This window comes from Mustela lutreola, chromosome 5 (genome assembly GCF_030435805.1).
Source record: "Mustela lutreola isolate mMusLut2 chromosome 5, mMusLut2.pri, whole genome shotgun sequence".
In the NCBI taxonomy this organism is placed as follows: Eukaryota; Metazoa; Chordata; class Mammalia; order Carnivora; family Mustelidae; genus Mustela; species Mustela lutreola.
In genome coordinates, this window is record NC_081294.1 from 128,405,455 (window position 1) to 128,412,445 (window position 6,991).

Sequence of the window (6,991 nt, forward strand, 5' to 3'; positions counted from 1 at the left end):
CTCATCCCAACGCGTGATCATTTAGGAATTACTCAGTACCACCCTCTACCCATGCAACCCAGTCCTGGTTCTCTACCTAGCCCTTAGGAGTTTCATTCAAGCCATCCTGTGCTTTATGTTTAACAGCACATTCAAAGAAAGCTTTATGAAAATTTATGGAACTCTTGTGTTTCGCTATTACTTTGCCCCTAACATTCCAGCCCCCTTTTTGTGTGTGTTTGACTGAACACAGGCAGGCTACTATTGTCTGTTACCCTTAGCTCTTCCTGCTTCACAATATGGAAGGTGCCTCCTGAAGGAAACTGGGCTGATATTAAGACTCCAGTTATCTTCCTTCTCTTAGGAGTCACAGTCTTGTGCTGCCTATTTTCATATATTTCGTCTTATTTTCTCATTCTTTTTTTTTTTTTTTAAATACAGCATGCCTCACGAGTTTGAATGTCATCCTTGCACAGAAGCCATGCTAATCTTCTCTGTTATCATTCCAATTTTAGTATATGTGCTGCTGAAGCAAGCATCTATTTTCTCATTCTTTATTGGAGGAGACCCAGTTACTCTACCAGAGTGGAAGTGATGGTCTCAAGTCTCTGTAAAACTAATTTTTTAAATGTCTAAACTATCACCTGCTGTTTTTCCCCCATGACAGGTTCTAATTTATTTTTTTGTAACTTTATCTTCCACTGTTGTAAATCATTCTGGTCATCCTTCTAGGCTATCTAGTGTTTTCTTTAAAAACCACATTTTCCAAGTTTGCTGTTTCTGTTTTATTTTTAGCATTTCCTTTAAAGTCTCCTTGTTACTTTACAGATCTTTTTCTTTAGACGTTTAAATCATAAAGTATCATCATCTTTAAATTTTTAATAATTCTCTTGTTTGTATTGTCTCAGAGTAGTAGATTCTCATGTGTTTTGTAGATTTTGTCTGTGGATGTCAAATTGGTAGGGGCTTTTTTCTTTGAAAACCTGTTATAACTGTGTCTTAGGTTAAGCAGTTGTCCTTATAGAATGTATGAGTTTGTTTTAGCCAGGGTCATGTGGACTGCTAAAAGACCAATTTTATATTAGTTTCCCAGTTTGAGTTAGGGTTAATTTTATCAGGGATCCAATACTTTTACATGCATAATGCCTGGTTTTCTACTATCTGTATTACTTAAAATAATAATAATAATAATAATAATATATTTTTTCTTTTTTATCCAGTCCAGATTTGGGACTGATAACTTACTTTTGGCTGTGCCCAGTATATGTCCATGCCAGTAGGGACAAAGTTTTGTTCCTATTTTTGATAGGACAGTTTATGTCAGGGTTTTGCTTTTGTCAGGCTCTCTAACATGTAAATAAACAAACAAACAAAATCTGTTAAAGCGCTTCATCAAGAACAGACCTGACTGCCTTAAGTTCATTCCTAAAATAGGTCCCTAAACCTTAAATGGTATGTCCATGTCCAATATATTTAATGTGGTATTTGTGTTAGAATTAAAAAGAAAGTCTTGTCATGTGGGTTTAATCTGAAAGTTTGAGAGCAGAAGTTGTAATACGAATATGTTATCTCTCCTCTTCTTTGTCAAAATAACTTATATTTGGGAATACTGTTAGATAATTAATCAAATGCAATTTTCTTTTATTATGTAGGTAGTTCAATATGTTACATTAATAATATGTTGTTATACTTGTTTATGATTTTGAAATTGCTGTATTTAAAAATATTTTAATCTTTTACTATATACCAGAAATTATCCCAGGTGTCCTAGGGGGAACATAAACAATAGGGCTCACCAGCCCCTTTGACCATGGAAAGCATTCTGAAGGACTCCTACAGTAGGACACTCGAGGGCTGGTCTCTTTAAATTCTAGTTGCCCTTTTAAAACGCAGGTTTTTTTTTTTTTTTTTTTTTTTTTAAGGCTCCATGGCAGACAAATCTGCTTTTAGTCCCTCAGCAGTATTTCTCCCCACTGCAGTTCACATTGTCTGGAGCTGGGGTTCCTGTGGTTACCCTGTCTTCATCTCTTGCTGTTCCCATGTGGTTCCTCTACCCTTTAGGGTGCAGATGTTATTCAGTAAGTCCTCAGTTCTTCAGCAGGAATTGCTCTATATGGAGGCATCCATTCGGTGTGTTTGTGGAAGAGGTGAGTTCACAGTCTTTCTGCATCGCCATCTTGGGCCCTCTTCTATTCATTAAATTATATATATGTCCTATATACATATATTTGTATATATACATACAAAATGTATTTCTGAAAAATTCCATGAATTCTGTTAGGATTTTAAAAAGCCTTGAAAAAGATGACATTTAAATTATATTATATTATATTAAATTATATTATGGACTATAATATTTACAGATAATATGATTTATGGGTTTTGTTTCAAGATAATATAAAAGATGGTGGAGTATTAATTTAAAAAGATTGACCCAAAATTGGTCATTTTGGATCCTGGGTGTTAACTACATGGGGGTATATTTTACTATTCTCTCTACTTTTTAAAGGGTAAAGATTTCCCATTAAAATGTTTAAAAAATATTATATCTTTTTTAAAATTTTATTTCTTTTTAAATAATTTTTTAAATTTTTTATAAACATATATTTTTTTCCCAGGGGTACAGGTCTGTGAATCGCCAGGTTTACACACAAAAAATATTATATCTTTTTAAGCTTTTTAAGCAGCCATAAAATTATGGCATTTCCATGAATTCCTTTATTATGTAAAGATATGTAATTTGCATTTTAAATTTAAACTCACTACGTATTACTAAAATTGTGCTATCTAAAGCAGAAAATTCCAAAATTGCATCCAAATAGAAAACAAAACTATTGAAAAGCTAATAAACCCTAAGCAGAAGTCTCATTACACAACAGGGCCTTATTATCAGTTCCATTTATTGTTAATGGCATACACTTGGAGCAATGGTTCTAACTGAAGCTTAATTTGAAGACAAAATAGCAAACTTCGTAGGCCTTCTTTATTTTTTTCTTTTGTTGTGAGTTTCTCAGTGTGAAATTTGAAAAAATACAAAGAATAGTTTATTGTTGAAATCTAATACTCACCCAGAATATATCCTTCCTAAAATAACAATATAGAAAAATAATTAGGGGGAAGAGAAAGGTATGTGGAATATATGCTGAATGCTTTTTCAAATCAATGTAGCTAGTACTAAATCCAGATTACACTAATATTAAAAACATAATGTCATTTGTTACCTCTGAATGCCTTTTGGCACACGGTATAAGGACCACAGCTGGGCCTTTAGCTTGTTATTGATGTGTTTAATGAAGCCGTCCTCTTGTATTGTTAGTTGTCCTTTTTAAAACAAAAGTGTTTTTCCTGAGTAGTTCGACTGTTTTTTTGATATTTTTCAACTTCTTCCATCAGTTATTTTCCAGGCAATATTTTAATCAAGCAGAAAGATACCATTTTTGAAGCATGGATCTTCTATAGACTCATTTTAACTAGGAAAAAAAGTACGATATTGTATTCTCATTCTCCTAAGAACTCACTAGATTGGCTTGAAAGTAAATTAAACTACAGTTACAAGAATCCTGCCTTCTCTAAAGCAGACTGTTTGCATCCAGGGAAATTTTTATGTCCCTTGTGGTTGAAGGCACTTCTAATCTACTGTGAAACCAGCTTGAGTTACTAAAGAAGATTGTAAACCGTAACTATTGTTAAGAGCCATTCAGGTCTGTTCCTTAGAACATCTTAGTGCAAACTACAGGACATGAAGTCTGGCTTCTTTTCTTTGACAGAGTATATTTCTACTGCATCGAATACTTATCTCTGTATACTGAGCGAGGGAGTTACCTTGTATGTGAGTCTCTGTAGTCTCTATACCTTGTCCACTAAAGGTCCTCTTCTATATAGAAGAGGAAGAAATCAATTTTCTTTTATTTAATGATGGCCTTTATCAATGTGCATTTTGGAAACTAAAAACAACAATAAACCTTTGGATATTAAATACTTCTTATCTCTAGCGGGAGATAAGATATGGCCTACTATGTTTCTGGAGTGGAACCACTTAGCTTGAAGGTAATACATGCTTTTTTTTTTTTTTTTTTTTTTCATTTCTTTCTGATAAGAAAGAATCACTTCCCTTTGATTTATAGTTCTCATAAGGAAGGTAATATATTACATGATTAATTTTAGCTCCTAGTCATTTGCATATTGAATAAGAGATTCAGAAAAGACTGTGAGAAAATAACTATGTACCTTTACTTGCATTAATAATTAATATAATTTATGCATTCAACACACATTTTCTTTATCATAGCTTTTTTTTTAAAAAATGAATCTTGTGGGAATATATTGGCAGGATAACTATAATTTTAGATCATCTTTTTATATTCTAAATTTAAAGACAATATAGACACTTGTTTCTGTCTATGCCCCACCTCTAGGCCCTGTCTACTTCAACCACTGTAAAATAACTAAGTGAGCAAAGACTTTAGTTTTGCTTAAATGCAATCTTTGTCTTTTCTAGGGCCTATTTCTTATGCCTCTGCAATTTGTGAGGTCTTTGGGAAATTACTAGGACTCATTTGTGAGCCAGCCAAACTTCAGGTGGCATTAACACCTTTGGTACCATCCTTCACCAATGAGGACAGAGAGTGCATAAAATGTTTTCTTGATGTGGTTTTGGAATACAGGTGAGGTCTGGTACTGGAGAATGAGAAATAACTCTTGAGATGTCTTTGGTGCAAAGTAGTCATTCATTAAAGCACGGGATAGGACCCATGGGCAGAAAGAGCTGCTACAAGAAGTGGGAAGGTGCGGGGTGGGGTGGTGGTGGTTGTGCTTCTTGAGGAATGGTGATTTAATACAGGGGAGATAGGAGAAGTAAGGAAAAGAGAGGTTTGGAAACTTTCATATGCTAAAGAGGGCTGAAGTGCAAGATACCTACAAGATACCAGAGATCTTGCCATTGTCAAGTTAAGGTTGTTTTTCCCTCTAGCAAGTTATTAACATTAAGACAGTTGGGAGATTCCTGGAAGTATGTCACACCTGTCCAGGGGTGGGGGGGGTGAGTAGGGAAAGGTTGCAGGGTGTCCGCTTATGCTTTGTCTTCAAGCTAGCCTTCTGCTCCCTTATCATTCTTCTTTGTCCCATGGGCAGGCAGATCTGAATGTATTGCCCTTTCAAAACCAGCCACCTATACAGGTAGCTTACACAATAATTCACTCTACTGGCTTTCCTCCTCTTCAGTTTCACAGTGCCTTAGTGCCCCATTTCCCAACACTGCAAAATTTTGCCTCCTGAGACCATAATTCCAAATAAAGCTTTGTCTCAGACTTTGCTAAAATAAATTTTTATCTGGCACAGATTGACTGAGGTCAAATCCTGACTGTTTCATAGCAGTTGTTACCTTTATTAACTTCCCTGAGCCTCCATTTTCTTTTTTTTTTTTTAAAGATTTTATTTATTTATTTGACAGAGAGAGATCACAAGTAGGCAGAGAGGCAGGCAGAGAGAGAGAGAGAGAGGAGGACCCTGAGATCATGACCTGAGCCGAAGGCAGCAGCTTAACCCACTGAGCCACCCAGGCGCCCCGTCCATTTTCTTATATGTAAAAGAATTGTACATACCACAAGCAATATTATAAAGATTAAAATTACATAATTATGTAAGTTATCTAGAATATCTTTCGCTTCTGGTAAGCACTATAGAACATGTGATTTTATCCTATCTCATACATGTTGTCCCATTAAAAAGTAATTATTTAATTATTTTAGGATTTTTACAGTCACTCAAATTATATGTGGCAGACTATAAAATTGATGAAGTTCTAGAACCTAGATGAGGTTTGGTGGGCTGAGGTCCGGAGCCGATGACCAAGAAAGAATTCTTGAGACATCTTTGGTGCAAAATGGGGGTTTATTAAAGCACGGGGACAGGACCTGTGGGCAGGAAGAGCTGCTGCCCTGGGTTGTGAGGGATGGCAGGTTATGTACCCTGTGGTTGGGGGAAGGTGAGGGGAAAGGAGGTTTCAACAGAGTTCTCATATGCTAAAGAGGGCCTACAAGGTGCCAGGATACTGGGGGCCTACCGGAGGCCTTGCCCTTGAGGCTTGATCACTTTTGTCTTTAGGCCAGCCATTAACATCAAGGTAGTTGGGAGATTTTTTGATGGGATGTCCCAATCCCACTATCAAGCATCTTTGTTAGTGAGATTTAGGTTTAGAAGATATTTTTTTTTTTTTTTTTTTTTTTATTTTTTTTTTTTAAGATTTTATTTATTTTATTTGACAGACAGAGATTACAAATAGGCAGAGAGGCAGGCAGAGAGAGAGAGGAGGAAGCAGGCTCCCTGCCGAGCAGAGAGCCCGATGCGGGACTCGATCCCAGGACCCTGAGATCATGACCTGAGCCGAAGGCAGCGGCTTAACCCACTGAGCCACCCAGGCGCCCAGTTTAGAAGATATTTAACTATATTTACATTCCCCTCTATCTCAGCCTTCTTCAGTTTTGTTTGTGGTGGGGAGGGAGACATTAGGGCTTGAGGAACTGAGTTATTTGCCTCTGGAAATTGTGCCATTGAAAAGGTAACTTCTTTGTTTGTAGATCTCTAGGATGTTTGTAAAGCAAGGGAGACTCAGTCTTGCAGGATTGTGATCTCTGCAAGTTAACTGTTTCTTATGGTGGTCAGGGGTGCCTAAGGAATGCTACACATATTAATGAGGGGGAGCGGATGGAGAGGAGGTACAAGGTGCCAGCTTTTGCTCTGTCATCAGCCAGCCTCCTGCTTCCTCATCAAAATGACTTTTTATAATCTTCTTTTACTTAATATAAATGCTACTCTGTATACTCTGGGTTCCCTGTCTTTCATAAAAATCTTTACTTTTATTAAAATTCAGTTATCAGAGGACCTGGGTGGCTCAGTCATTAAGCTTCTGCCTTTGGCTGAGGTCATGATCCAAGGGTGCTGGGATGGAGTGCCACATCAGGCCTTCTACTCATCAGGGAGTCTATTTTTCCCTCTGCCCCTCCCCTGCTCCTGT

The 6,991-nt window shown here is 36.6% G+C and overlaps 1 non-coding gene across 1 annotated transcript; it reads right to left on the minus strand.

Annotated features, from left to right (window-relative positions):
• Nucleotides 1-410: 410 nt before the first annotated feature.
• Nucleotides 411-514, minus strand: LOC131832825 (U6 spliceosomal RNA). Its single transcript, XR_009354187.1, has one exon. It is a non-coding gene; the product is annotated as a U6 spliceosomal RNA (small nuclear RNA).
• Nucleotides 515-6,991: the final 6,477 nt, after the last annotated feature.